The following is a 16,369-nucleotide window of genomic DNA, read 5'->3' as shown; positions in this document are numbered from 1 at the left end:
GGGACTCGAACGCGGGACGTCTAGCTCAGTAGGCAGGTTCACTAAACACTGGGCTATATGGGTATTATTATATACAATAAATTATTGATTTGAAAATGAATATTCTCTTAGCTCGACATAATTTGGCACGCGATGAGAGCAAAATAAATGTCCAAAAAAATTAAAACTACAATAAAATTAACTTAGAGTGCTGAGAGCTGACCTTAAGAGAGCTGTTCGTGCTATATATCAGCTTGGTTATAGACAGTCACCCAAAGAAAAATTTTAATAAATAAATATTATGACTGTTTATTGTCAGTACATTCATGAAAAGATAATATAAGTTCACAAAAATCGTCACCTTTTTGATCTTAACACATTCACTGCCAAAAAAAAATAAAAAGCTGGAAACCTACTTAACGCGAATTTTTATTACATTTTTGGTACATATGAATGTTTGAAAATATGGATAAATGTATACTCGTTTTCGTAGGTCGACTATATTGCCAGAGTTGCCTCACAAATCAACATTGACTGTCCTCAAACGCCGACAATTTGTTGACTACAAAAAAAAATTAACGGGACACTTGCTCGGCGCGATTTGTTTCCAAAGCGGTAGTAGTATTACAAATGACATTAAAATTAAATCTACAGGAATAAATTTTGAGAAAATAAATTCCTTTTTAAGCCTATTGTACAGGACTGTACCCTCTTGGACATTTTCGCAGAAGCAAAAGCAAGAACAAACCGAATAGTGTATTTGCGACTTGCGTGCCACACCCGAAACTGAGATGTCTTGCTTGTAGTTGCTGTGCACATATTACTGAACAAGGTTAATATGTGTGTACTCGTAATAATCGTGTGTTATTGTTATGGGGGTAGGTGTGGTGGTACCATCACAAACACCAAAACTTATTTATGTATTTGTATCCGAAAACGCAAGTAAGAAAAAATACCCTAAATGAGAGTTCGATCGGTCCTACTATTTCTTTGATTCTTTAGTTTTTTTTATGTCATTAAGGGACGAGACGGCGGAGACGTAATATGTCGGACTCGAGTGTACGCGTAAGCGTGTCCGGGGTGTCCCCCATACCGACTAAAACCTCCTCTATGCTGTTAGCCATGGCTTTTACAGCGACACAGGACATGGGCCGTTGAGGCCGCAAAGAATACACAAACAGATCTAGGAATCTAAAGATAACTAAGCAACAAATACTAGTTTAAATTTATTCATATCTATTAAGTCTAAGATTTTAATGCTAGTCCCTTACATAAGTTTAAATATTCATTGTACTAAGAGATCTGAATAAAAGGCTATATTATTATAATTATTATTATAAGGGACGAGACGAGCAGGTTGACGTTCAGCTGATGGTAATTGATACACCCTGCCCATTACTGCTCAGGATTCTTGTAAAAGCCAAATATTCTGAGCGGCACTACAATTGCGCTCGTCTCCTTAAGACGTAAGACGTTAAGTCTCGTTTACCCAGTAATTTTACTAGCTACGGCGCCCTTCAGACTGAAACACAGTAATGCTTACACAAAACTGCTTCACTACAGAAAAAGACGCCGTTGTGGTATCCATGATCTAGCCGGCATCCTGTGCAAAGGAGCCTCCCATTAGTAAGTTATGTGGCATAAATTAAACTTAATAGCTGCCTTATTAATAAAAGCAGAATAAAGTTACTCTCAGCTTAAAATTACTTCTACCTGTCATGTAATTCCGTAATTATAGGTAATAAAAAAAGACTAACGGAACACCGTTTTTTATTTTTAATAACAATTAAAAAAAAATTAAACATGGCTTAGAAACGTGTTTTGTTAGACAGTGACGTAACAATAACAATGTCAGTGACCTAACAAGTACATCTAAAATGGAGTTTATCTTTTCCTATTACAAAACAGTGTTTAGCTTGTGTTTAACTAGAACTTCGTTAAGCATAACATAAAGTGAAGTGTACAGGAACAATTAAAGGAACGGAACGCAATTTTTGACAATTGTCATCTTTCTGTCATCAAAATATAATCTAAATCTCCTTAAAGAATTTTATATATCCGTTAGACATACCTTAGAAAAGCTTCGAATCGTGTTTAAATATTAGGAATGTCTAAAGATTCTTGAACGCTAAACAACAGAAACACACAGATTTTTTGTAGGAATGTGTCAACATATCGTATATATCCTCATCATCATCAGCCGGAAGACGTCCACTGGTGGACAAAGGCCTCCCCCAAAGATTTCCACGACGATCGGTCCTACGCTGCCCTCATCCAACGTATCCCTGCGATCTTGACCAGATCGTCGGTCCATCTTGTGGGGGACTACCAACACTTCGTCTTCCGGTGCGTGGTCGCCATTCGAGGACTTTACTGGCCCAACGGCCATCTTTCCGTTGAAGTATGTGACCTGCCCACTGGCACTTCAGTTTCGCAATCATTTGAACTATGTCGGTAACTCTGGTTCTACTACGGATCTCCTCATTTCTGAGCTCTGAGCGACCTTTGTCATAAGGCCCTTATTATATATGATATATATAATAATAATAAATTATTACTATTATTATTAATCCCTGGAGTGAGGGTTATCACTATTAAAAAAATAACATATTGTTTAGACGTATTTATGTCAATAGAAGGCAAAACAAGGTCTAAGATAGCTGAAATAGAAGATTTTCTTATAGACGATAATAAAACAGAGTCGAAGATAGTTAAATAACGATTTATTTTTAACTTCAGTGTTCCGTTGCTTCATGACGTGATGTTTGCTCGAGATGTATGTAAGGCGTTAAATTTACATGCAGCTACTGTAGGTACTCAAAAACTTTTGTTTTGTATTAATTTTAAATTTACATTTACTTTTTTTACTGACTGATGTAAGGCATTGACTATTTTATGTTTGAGTAATTTTTATTGCATCACTTTACATATATTGTATTTGAAATGAGTTGTAAAACGATGAAAATGTAAGTGTTGATTTAAAAGAATGGCAATGAGTTTCTTGCTACTTCTCATTAGCTCAATCCTTTACGAAGTGACGGTAGATTCAAAAAGAAAAAAAAATTTTTTTGATATTCTTAAGTGTCATTTCTCTGACCTACTAACATGAATACAGTGATTTTGATTTGATTTCATTTGAAATCAAGTACCGACATGGCGAAGTGACAGGTTGTCAGTGAAGTTGTATTAATCAACAAGGAACGCTTAGTATTCGTAGAAGAGGTAAAGGGTTTTAAAAGAAGAAGTGCGTTCACCAATTACTCTTGGAGTGCAACCCAATATTTGGTTTGACGCAACTAACATTTGGGCTTAGAGTAACGATTGGTGTCCGCTACCCTCCAACTAGATACCGCAGGCGTACTCGCAAAGTGCGGCAACTAATACTACGCCCAAGTGGGCATACTCGAGCCAGTCTCGAACAATGTCTGAAGTTGACGTGCCACATGTGCTGTTCAACTTTGCTAATAATTGAAACTAAAATGCCGGGTTGCGTAGTAAAAGTTTGTAAAAATAATAATGCAAAAAATAAGAAAGACAGTGGGATCACATAATATATTACATAATCTGTAAGTATTTTGTATTTTATTAATTTCAATTTAAAATAACACAAAGCGAAAATTTGAAAGATTCCATTGAGTGTCAAGATGCCACGCACACAAGCATCTAATAGTTGCCGTAATAAAAAAGCTATTGTTCTTAGACAGTGCGGTATCTAGTTGGAGCGCAACCGAGATCAATCCTTAATCAAATTATTTTGGTATATTTAGATTGGTGCAATTGCGACTTAGCAATAGTGAATAAATATGTTTTAACTTTTGAGGAACGTTTCTACTTTTGTATAAATTTTTGAAGTGAAAACTTCACGGAATTACCTGATCGAAAATTCGTAAGATGGAGTTAATTATATATTTATACAGTATGTATTTTACATTTATGAATTAAATGTAACCACATACTTGCTATAGCATTTGCTTACGATATACAAAACATGAACGAAATCGGTGCACTAAATAGGTCAAAATGTAGACTTTTAATTTTGAGCGAATATTAACATGCTGTACATTGTAAAATCGGGTCACGGGGTTACTGGATCAACACTCAATGATTCAATGAACTTTAATCTTTGCACATCAAATTGCGATGTTGCCATTCCGTGCTCTTCAAGTTCAAAGACACTAGTCGTTTGTCGGATAGAAACACAAGCGATGTTGCCTGTTCGCTCCTCACGGTGACTTCAAACGCGGCGGACCGTCCTACAGCGAAAGAACGCGATCGGGCTTAGGGTAGGGCACAATTTATCGACAATCTTCTTTTAAAGGAAATAATACCCGATTCAAAAAGCTATTAAAATTTAAATACTTAGCGCACAGTGTTTCTAGAAATATCATAAAAAACCTTAAAACACTACGCTTACTAAAATACTTAATGTATTTAATGAAATGAAAATGAATTTATTTAAATTATTTTTTTGCTTAAGTAAAGTAAACAAATGACGACAGCTGCATGACTCTGCCAAAACCCTTTTAGTCACTCACAACTCACAAAACAGTAGTTTCGTTAGTTTAATCGTAAAAAAATACTTGCTAGAAGTTTATTTACGGGTGAGTTTTTTTGAATATAAAACAAGATGCACAATATTGAATTTAAAGTTCAGTTAATATATACCGAAATAAAAGTGTTCGTAAGAATGAACATTTTATTAATAAGAATTTTTATTTCGTCGTCGCAATTATTCAAACAAATCAAAGGTGAAGCCGACGATCCAGAGGTCAATGTACGTCGTCTAAACAGTACTGCTATCTCTTAGTATACTTTTTCAATTTAAAGTTTTTAATTAAATAATAAATTTGCCATAGTTCTGTGGACTAGTACCTACCTATTACTTATATTTTTATTTATTTCATAGGTATGCAGACCATACTGTATAATGAATTTGGTTTAACGATGTCAAATGATCGCAATCTTTTTTTATGAAAATAAAGGACGAGACGAGCAGGATGTGCAGCTGATGGTGATTGATACACCCTGTCCATTGCAAATCTGTCCATCGATTCTTGAAAAACCCCAAAAGTTCTGACCGGCACTACAATTGCGCTCATCACCTTGAGACATAAGATGTTAAGTCGCATTTGCCGAGTGATTTCACTAGCTACGGCGCCCTTCAGACGGAAACACAATAATGCTCACACATTACTGCTTCACGGCAGAAATAAGCGCCGTTGTAGTACCCATAATCTAGCTGGCATCCTGTGCAAACGAGCCTCCCACTGGTGGGAGGTGGTGGTCTTAGAACAGCGAAATGCAAAACAACTATTGATACGATCTTTATTATATCTTTAAATAGATTCTAATCAAAATTGTTCATTTCTTACCTCACAGCGACCATAAGCCAATTGTATCAATTTTAGAAATTAGCGATGATAATGCTGGTAATGAAGATGGTGAAAGAGTCGTTGAAATTATGGATGAAAGTTGAATCTGAGAGATAAACTTTTTAATGTAAAATAATTGTAATAGTTCTGAATTGTCTAATTTTTTTCGTAATATAAATTGTCATTTATGTGTACGACAGCGCAATCAATGAATATTGTATTTTACTACATAAATGCTAGTACTTTTATACTGATAAATGAAGCACTTCGTGAGAAATGATTCCTTAAATATTCAAAAATGCACAAAGTAAATTTTTCAAGTTTTCACTTCTGCCGGCAATCCCGGAGTGCAACCAGTTATTTTTTTTACAGTTTTAAGATAAAAGGCTAGGTTGTGAACTATCGTAAAGGCTTATTCAAATGAAAAATATTAATAAATATATAATGCATATTTTCCTAAAAGTAAACTAGACTGTTATATAACAATTTATATTTTTATATCAATTACAAACGCATACCCTTTCATAGTAAAAGACTACCATAGCTACAACGGTTGTAGTGATGGTTCATAAGCTTAATATGAATAACATTATTGTAATTAAAAAAAAGTCCTACTTCTTTGGCCTAACATTAACTAATCATTAAAATGAATCATTCCTCGTGCTATCCTACGTTTATAGAAAGAACAATTTTGTAAAAATTGTGCAAAGATGGCTTTGACAATTAATTAATGAATATCCGGACGACCGAGCCTTGCTCGGATTTTTAAGAATGTACAAAACTTGAACAAAAAAAAAACTAATAGGACATCTGGATTCGAACCGGGGTCTTCTGCTTTCCGGATCACCCAATGTCCCATCTGAGCTATAATAGTCTTGTATATATATAGTGGCGAAATTTACCTTTCTATTCTAATGTTATTGTAGCTGTTTCTCATTCAAACATGGATAAAACCATTTTTTTAAATTGAAACCTAGCTAGATCGATTTATCACCCCCGAAATCCCCTGCATACTTAATTTTATAAAAATCGTTGGAGCCGTTTCCGAGATTCAGATTATATATATACAAGAATTGCTCGTTTAAAGATATAAGATTTGAATACGGCTGTATGGGCTTGAACCCTTTGTCTGTCCTAATAATGGACGAAGAAACCAAAAAAATAATAACAAATGACGCAAACGTCAGAAAATTTTAGGAACCAACTTAAACAATAAACCGTTACCTTTGTGTTACAGTGATGCGCGCGCATCTTAAAATTTCACTCTCATCATTTTTTCATAACGCGCCTAAAGAAGTATAACTTCAATAAACCGCCAGCGGTTATAATAAAATAACAGTGAGACGATATAATTTATAACTAGCTGACCCGGCAAACATTGTTTTGCCAAATAAATACTTATTAGAGTATGACCGTTTCTTGGACATTGCAACATTATATTTCTAAAATAAAAGATATTTTTCTAAAATAAACATAGCCTAAGTAACTCCTTATTACATCAGCTACCTGCCAATTAAAGTCCCGTCAAAATCAGTCCAGCCATTTCAGCAATTAGCCGGAACAAACAGACAGACAAAAATTGTAAAAAATGTTTTTTTTTGTGATAATAAGGGACGAGACGAGCAGGGCGTTCAGCTGATGGTCATGCCATGCCCATTATAATGCAGTGCCGCTCAGGATTCTCAGAATACCCAAAAATTCTGAGCGGCCGCGGCACTACAATTGCGCTCGTCACCTTGAGACATAAGATGTTAAGCCTCATTTGCACAGTAATTTCACTAGCTACGGCGCCCTTCAGACCGAAACACAGCAATGCTTACACATTACTGCTTCACGGCAGAAATAGGCGCCGTTGTGGTACCCATAATCTAGCCGGCTTCCTGTGCAAAAGAGCCTCCCACTGTTATTTTGGTGTATATATATTCATATTAATGTATTAAAAAACGGTTACTTCAATATTAGAAACAGACACTCCAATTTAATTTATATGTAAAGATAACTAAAGAGACAAAATTGTCATTCCCAATTGATCACTCGCATATTTCACGATTATCTTTGCTAATACGTAAGCGTAAGAGCAGTTCTTCTTCAGGAATTTCGATATTCTTTTGTAGTCTTCTAGACCCAAGTCATCCAGAAATTCGTAGATGATGTCGTTCAAGTCCGGGAATTTTTCTTTTATTTCGTGCCAAACATCACGCAGTTTTACTGCTGAAATTAAAAAAAAATGTATTCTTATTTACACATATTAGGGTTAAAAAAAATATTGAAGTAGGCGTTACTTTGCGGAAATCGAGTTGCGTGTCAGTCTCGTGAGAGAGACAACAACTACTCGTGCCAGATTTTGGCGAGACAACACGTCCTGAGGATGCCTCGTGTAGAGGCGAAACAAATATTGGCGGAATTAACACTAAAAAAAAACATAAATCATTTGTATAAATATTAGGGTTTACAAGATATGTGGCTGTAAATTAACGATAGGAATGGAATATCGGGACTAAGACAGGAGCACAACCATTTTTGGATCATAATCAACGACTAATATAAAGACCGGTTTTCTATAAAATCGTATGGTCAACGGTTATTGTAATTTATTATTAGCTTTTTATTACCTAACTAGCTTTTACTCGCGACTTTGTCTGCGTGGAATAGTTACTTTGAGCAGCATTTTCATTTTATAGGACACTTCAAATAAAACACATACAAACAGCTCTTTCCGCTGCTGGCAGCGCTCTTCTATGGTACAGCGGATCTCCCTTGTCATTGTGGACAGTATCTTTAATAGTATTTCCCTGTGGACTTTAATCTCCTATTTCAAATGCTCGAACAAATGTTTATAAATTACTACTTAACAAGTTCCTAACTACAAAGTTTCAAGGTTTTATCTCCGAAAGTTAGATGTCGGATTGCCACCGTAATGCAACGGGCCGGTAGCGGGATTTATCTAATGCAGGCAGGGTAAACAGGAAGCCGGCTAGATTATGGGTACCACAACGGTGCCTATTTCTGCCGTGAAGCAGTAATGTGTAAACATTACCGTGTTTCGGTCTGAAGGGCTAGCCGTAGCTAGTGAAATTACTAGGAAAATGAGCCTTAACATCTTATGTCTCAAGGTGACGAGCGCAATTGTATTGCCGCTCAGAATTTTTGGGTTTTTTAAGAATCCTAAGCGGCTGAGCGGCACTGTAATGGGTAGGGCGTATCAATTACTATCAGCTGAACTTCTTGCTCGTCTCGTCCCGAATTTTCATAGAAAAAAAACATACGGCAGCGGTCCGTCTAAATTAAAAGCGCCCTTAAAATGACTTGACAGAAAGGAACAATACAGTTTTATATCAAATTTGCTCAATAAGTGATTGGTGTCAATATGGCAGTTTGTAAGCTACAGACACGTTGACTGATATAAAAAATAACTCTTTTATTTAACGATATTATTTTGAATATAATACCCAAAAATAAAGCAGTAAGACTATAGTATAGTACAGTTTGCTATACCAAAATCGAAAACGTTTAATAAAAATTAAACGGCATTTCTTTAAAGGTTATAAACAAATATTATTTCAAAACTTTACCTGTAATAATCTCACACTTAATTCAAATACTAATGAATATTCAAATAGATGCATTAATTCAGAAGACATTCTCTAAATTCTAAAAGAAATTAGTTTAAATATAATATATTAAATTACCTACCAAGGATTCCATTTCCACTATGTGTACCAAATTCCTTCCCAGACAGAGTACCAGCTAAAGTCATTCCGTTGGTAGCTAATAATTCTTCTTTCTTCACTTTGTTATCATGCAATATAACCCTAATCTTAAATCTATCAACTGTGGACAGAATTATATCCTCTATGCAAATAGAGTTATAGGGCAAAATGCAACCCACACTGTTGCAGCTTGAACAATATCCTTCTTCGTAGTCAGAATTCAAGTTATCTGAACTCATTTTTAATTTTAATTTACCACGCTACTTCACTTTTGCTACTAAATGAATCAAAAAGGATGTAAATACTACGTAATATTAGACGGGACTGCCTAAGTAAAAATTTAAATTTAGTTTAGTATGAAACATGCAGTCATTTGACATAAGTTTGGAATAGTAATTACAATATGGCGATAGGCGACATAGTATAATACGGCTAAGTTTGAAAGCGAACAGTTGTGTAAAACGTAGTGGATTTCGGCTATCTCCATTGTTTACAACATTATAGCTGTCATCTGTCAATCTGTCAATGACTGCACGTTACATACAATCGAGTGAGTCGCTTTTTTCTTAGAGTTTTGCTAGGCTGATGTAGCACTAAATAATAACAAATGAAACAATACTTGCCTGTCAATCTGAGAATAAATCTGAGGAGGTACAAATTTTGTAATATTAATAAAAAAGTTACATAAAATATTGCCATGAGAGTACCAACAGAGTTTATGATATTTAATACTATGATCATAGAATAATAACGCTTAGAACGTGAGTAGGCAGATGCGAATTGAAGCACTTTCAATGTGGTCGTTTATGACCACATACGTTTCCCGCCGCGTCAGTGTCATTCTGTCAACTTCCATGATAAACAGTGCGCGAAATTTATTTTAAAAATGACTTACTGTGCAGTGAAAGGGTGTCACAACGCATCTCATAATAAAAATAAAGATAAAATAATCACATTTCACGCGTAAGTAACATTTCTTTACTTATAATTTCAGCTAATACATTCATCAAAACAACAAAATATTTCGTAAACAAATGAGACGCCATTAGAAAAATATGTTGCCAGCTATGAGAAATCTATTTACCTCTAATTCCCTCATTGAAATATTTTTGTCTTTATTGGTAGATATTTCTTTAAAGCATTCATTTGAAGTCGTAAGTAATATTCGTCGTAGGTAATAAACTGCCTGAAACGCGGCCCGGACATGAAAAAACTGTTAGAAATAAAATATACGAATACTATGTAATATTTTGTAGATTCGTAGGAGCTAAGGTTGTTTTTGTTTATCTTTACTTACCTTCACTAGCAACCAACACGTCGGTTATGATCGTAATGTATTTGTAAATATTGCACATCAATGTTATATTAAATCAGGCTGGAAAACTAGCTTACTGAGTGAAAATCGGTAAACATAACCTTTTATAGGTAGTTGCAATTTTTATTTAAACTTTCCCTTGCATATAAATAATATCTATACTAATATATAAAGCTGCAGTGTTTGTTTGTTTGTTTGAACGCGCTAATCTCTGGTACTACTGGTCCGATTTGAATGATTCTTTCAGTGTTGGGTAGTCCATTTATCGAAGAAGGCTATAAGCTATGTTTTTTTTTCAATCTTTAGGGATCCGTAATAAAATTGCTATTTTGTAACACAAGGTGTAAAATCGAAAACCTATTTTTGCGTGCGCTGCAAAAACTATTGACAATAGAACAAAATGATGTACAGGTTATAATATAGGCAATATTTTATTACTTATAAAACTATCGCGTGAATTATACTTTATATGGCAAAACAACGTTTGCCGGGTCAGCTAGTTTATAGATATTAATATATGATAGAGAATTCTAAAATTAGAAATAATATGTAGTAATCATCATTATATTATTCAACTAAGTAATAACTTCAAATTATCATTCTTGAAACAAAAGCCAAGCTTATTTTGGGTTATAGGATTATTTGTTTCTTATGAAACTACGCTACCAGTGGGAGGCTCCATTGCACAGGAAGCCGGCTAGATTATGGGTACCACAACGGCGCCCATTCCTGCCGTCAAGCATTACTGTGTTTCGGTCGAAGGGCGCTGTAGCTATTGAAGTTACTGGACAAATGAGACTGAAAATCTTATGCCTCAAGGTGACGAGCGCAATTGTAGTGCCACTCAGAATTTTTGGGTTTTTCAAGAATCCTGAGCGGCACTTCATTGTAATGAGTAGGACGTATCAATTACCATCAGCTAAATATCCTGCTCGTCTCGCCTCTTATTTTCGTAATATAAAAAAATACGCGCATGGCAAATCCAGTTGATGATTCCTCCTAGATCAAAAATAAAATATTCACAGCAACATCCTTATATTATACTCTTCAATACATTATTGTCAAATTGTGACACTATCGATTTTTTACCTTCCAATGAGCCAATTCTATCTGTCTTTTTTTATACTATATATAAAAGTTTTCAATAGAACCGATACTTATTACTAGAAGTAACTATAAAAGTCATATTAAAACTATTGCAGAAGTTGGTAATACTTGTACAACATCATATAAACTCGGCTATCGTAAGAGTCTGGGTCCAATTGTTGCCAGCTTTATTTATGGAGGTAAAAAATTGTGTGGAAAGTTTAAATATTATAATTGTGTTAATTACAGTTATTAATAAATTTCTTCCTATACGATCTAGAAGACTATTTCTACCAATCTTTCTACCATTATTATTGTGACAGCGGCCCTGAAGTAGCTTATAACACGAGTTGGAATCCAACTCTACATGAATCACTCACCGAGCGTTCTCACTGGAGCCTTTCATCGTCTTCTGGATAGGATTAAGACTCGTTTATGATTGAGGACAATTAATGAAAAAATATGATAACTATTACCGTTAGCACTGACAGAATTTGATTAATCATCCGAAATCAGCAAGTGCCCCTGCGCTGCGGTATGCCTAAGATCGGCGCGATTTTGGCGCTCGCGCAGCGTTCTGTCAATGCGTATTTATTTTACATGTACCAATAGATTGCTCATAATTAGAATGATTTGAATGAATGTATCAGAAAGCTATTGAAACAAGCTATAAGACCATCCAAAATAAACCATCTTATAATCAAAATAAGGGTAAGAACTTGGTGAGGGAAAAGTGTGACTTCAAAAAAGGAGGAGGTATTCATTTCGCCGGTTTGTTTTTTAATGTTTATTTCCTCAAAACTTGACTGGGTAAACCGATTTTGATAATTCTATTTTATTTGAAAGCGGGTGCTTCCCATTGTAATTTGGACCAATCAATTTCTTCCTATACGATCTAGAAGACTATTTCTACCAATCTTTCTACCATTATTATTGTGACAGCGGCCCTGAAGTAGCTTATAACACGAGTTGGAATCCAACTCTACATGAATCACTCACCGAGCGTTCTCACTGGAGCCTTTCATCGTCTTCTGGATAGGATTAAGACTCGTTTATGATTGAGGACAATTAATGAAAAAATATGATAACTATTACCGTTAGCACTGACAGAATTTGATTAATCATCCGAAATCAGCAAGTGCCCCTGCGCTGCGGTATGCCTAAGATCGGCGCGATTTTGGCGCTCGCGCAGCGTTCTGTCAATGCGTATTTATTTTACATGTACCAATAGATTGCTCATAATTAGAATGATTTGAATGAATGTATCAGAAAGCTATTGAAACAAGCTATAAGACCATCCAAAATAAACCATCTTATAATCAAAATAAGGGTAAGAACTTGGTGAGGGAAAAGTGTGACTTCAAAAAAGGAGGAGGTATTCATTTCGCCGGTTTGTTTTTTAATGTTTATTTCCTCAAAACTTGACTGGGTAAACCGATTTTGATAATTCTATTTTATTTGAAAGCGGGTGCTTCCCATTGTAATTTGGACCAATCAATTTTGTCAATTTTTGGAGTCGGTGTCATCCAAGATAGATTTGTAACTACATACATAGTTATAGGTGAGATGTGCTTGTGTTGTGATGAGGCGAGAGGTGAGATCGTGGCCGCGGCGGGAGGAGACCGATTCCAAAAATAACAATAATCGTTACTAGAATTATTTTAATTAATTACATTGTATAAAAATACGCAATTATTTTACTGATTTTTATATTATTGCATACTGCAAATTATATATATTGTTTTGAAATAGTGGTTTTGAAGTCGGTTGTTTTTTTGTTAATTTTTTTTTTTCGGAAGGTTAAGAGTCATCTATCATGTCCACCCATGTATCTACAGATCCTGTGTCGATAGTGTGATAATGAATGACATGATCACAGCAGTAATTGACAATGTGCTTGCTCATAACGCCTTCGCCAAAGTCGTTCAAACCAGAGTGGCTTCAACGCGCACAATGCAAATAGGCTTAGGAGGGCTACAGCTAGAGGTTTATCACAATAATTGAGATCAACGGATCGCCAAGAAATTAAAAGAAAAAGGAAACTTTTAATTTATTTTTTGGTGTTCAATGTAGTTATTTTTAATAGTATACCATGCCGTACTAGGTATATATAACCTCTGTTTATAAATCTTTTGAAAAGTCACATTTAAGTATATTATACTAGCTGACCCAGCAAACGTTGTATTGCCATATAAAGTAATAAGAAAAATAGCAATAATTAAAATTTTTGGGGTATAAAAAAAAGATGACGACCGATTCTCAGACCCACCAAATATTAAATTGTACATAAAATCTACCAACTATTTATTAGGCAGCTAAAATTAAGTTTGTTTTTTACTTCCGGGGAAAGTTAGAAAGAAATAAGGATTCTATTTAGTTTTCATTTTATTATATATATATATATAGATTATATGAGTATAACAATATTAAGTAAGTAATTTACATGCGACTTAGGCTTGTGATTTAGGCAAATTTAAGTGGTTTTTTCGGCCTTTTAAAGTTGTGCTGGTTTTTTAAAAATAGTTAAATTAACCTGTACACTATTGTTTGAATGGAATGCGTATACATACGCTATTAGAGCAAAATAATGATTGTAATGCCACGAGTAAGGCTTTGACATTTTATATTATACAAACTAACATTTACCAATTAATCTTGTATCATTAACTAATTGCAACTTACTTGATTGGTAGCATGTTGCGTCACATGCAGGTTCTCAGCGTCAGTAACTGATATTGACAAGCTATTTACACTTTGTCGCCCTGGGGGCCTACCATCAACTTTTAATAAGCGATGCGAATCCGATGCAGTTCAGTTTAGGTACCTTAGCTGAATCACTAAAATTCGTACCATGAAGTGCCTTTTACTGAATGGCGTTTGGATCGCATAGAAGAATGAACGAAATAAAACTGCGTTTCGAAACTTAAAATGATATGATTTTAGCGGTTTCTTTGCGTAGAAAATACTACAAATAAATTTTAAAATCGCTTTATAGCGTCAAATTATAAACCATTAAGCCCTTTTTTGTACTTATTAAATAGTAGTAATATAAATAAATATAGTTCTTTGAATTACAAATTAAATGTTTGCTCAGGTATTTTCGTAAACATAAGAGTTATGAACGCACCATTGATGTTTGATTTGACAGGACCACAGAGTACATTATTTTTTAATTAATTCTTGCGAATAGGCTATAGCCCGGGCCCTTACTGCCTCGTCTTTAGTATTTTCATTTTTGGTATTTATTTTCAGTATTTTGTTAAAGTCCAATAAAGTGTTCTCATCTCATCTTTCATCAATAAAATTCCTTTTCTGATGTTTTCTCTATTTATTAAAAGTTATTAACAACATGATTCACTTTCCTCTAAGGAAGTAGCAACTTTTTTCGAATCACTTACTTTGACAAATAAGCTATCCAGTTTAGGTTGAAATAACACCTCATGGTACGAATGAATGAACGAACTAAATCAGTTTGCGATTCAGTTGATATCATTTTCGACATTCAATTAACATCATTGCGATTTATTCAGTTGATTAGACGTCAACCTAAATTAGATAGCTCTAATCACGTCGTGGTACGAAATTGCAAAGCAGTTCATTTTAGGTTGTCAATTGAATCGCAATAAGAGTTCATGGTAGGCCCCCTGATCGCAAGTATGTCAGTATATAATTTTAAACTGTTATGAATCAGTATTAGAGAGCCGCCGTGTATTGCATAATGTCTGTTGAACGAACTAGCAACCTGGTGCTTGCTAAAATTAAACAAAGTATATCAATATCATTACTTTAAAAACAACTCAATTTCCAAGTGTTTCCCAGACAAGCTGGATGTGTGGCGGTCCTCCACAGTGCGGTTTTCAAGGAGCTTTCTTCCACGTACTACACAGCTGTGGAATGAACTTCCTTGTGTGGTGTTTCCGGGATGATACGACATGGGTACCTTAAAGGCCGGCAACGCTCCTGTGATTCCTCTGGTGTTGCAAGAGAATGTGGGCGACGGTGATCACTTAACAACAGATGACCCGTACGCTCGTTTGTCCTCCTATTATATAAAAAATCAAGCCCTGAATATTTTGGTGCACCAGGTTAATAAAAATTTTAGTATTAAATTTATCTAATAAGGGTGTGCTATGCTTTTTATTCAAGTTATTATTTTTTGTTGTATTAGATTTCAAATTTCTGCCGGAGTTGTTCTCAGTTGTCTTATAAACTAGTTTAAATGGTTTGGAAAATATTCCACAGTTTTAATACCAAAGGTACTGTTCCTGCTCAATAGAAGCAGGTGTCTGTCTGTCCAACGTACTGGATAAGTTAATAAGATAAAATATAATAATTATTATTATTATAATATTGACACACTCTAACACAAATTATCTTGATCGGTGCAAGACAAGTACATATTTAATACAATATACTTATACATATAAGCTTCCATGACTCGGAAACAAACATTCATATTCATCATATAAATGATTGCACCTACCGGGACTTCTAGCACAGTAGGAAGGGTCACGAACCACTGGGCTATAGGGTTCGTCAGTGGTGCATATCACAGTGGAGAGTGGAGGTAAGTGGGAGGGTAGAAGAAAGAATGTAAACGTACATATTTTTATTAATTACACGAATCAATAATTTTATTATTTCATTTCTTTGTAATACAGTATCATGCACAAACTAAATTACAATTTTAATTACAAATAATAGAAATCAAACTTACATGCGTATCTAATAGGAGCTCCTATTATCACAATAAATTATTTCTACAAAATGCCTTAAATTTATTACAATTATTAATACAATTAATTCAATACATTATTTTGCATTTAAAATATTATACAGTAAAAATCGATACTACAAACACAGTGTCATTTATTAAAAAAAAAACTTACGATATACAAACTTACATC

The sequence above is a fragment of the Leptidea sinapis genome, chromosome 32 (genome assembly GCF_905404315.1).
Source record: "Leptidea sinapis chromosome 32, ilLepSina1.1, whole genome shotgun sequence".
Classification (NCBI taxonomy): Eukaryota; Metazoa; Arthropoda; class Insecta; order Lepidoptera; family Pieridae; genus Leptidea; species Leptidea sinapis.
The sequence above is the reverse complement of the archived record's forward strand: the minus strand, read 5'-3'. Positions refer to the sequence as shown.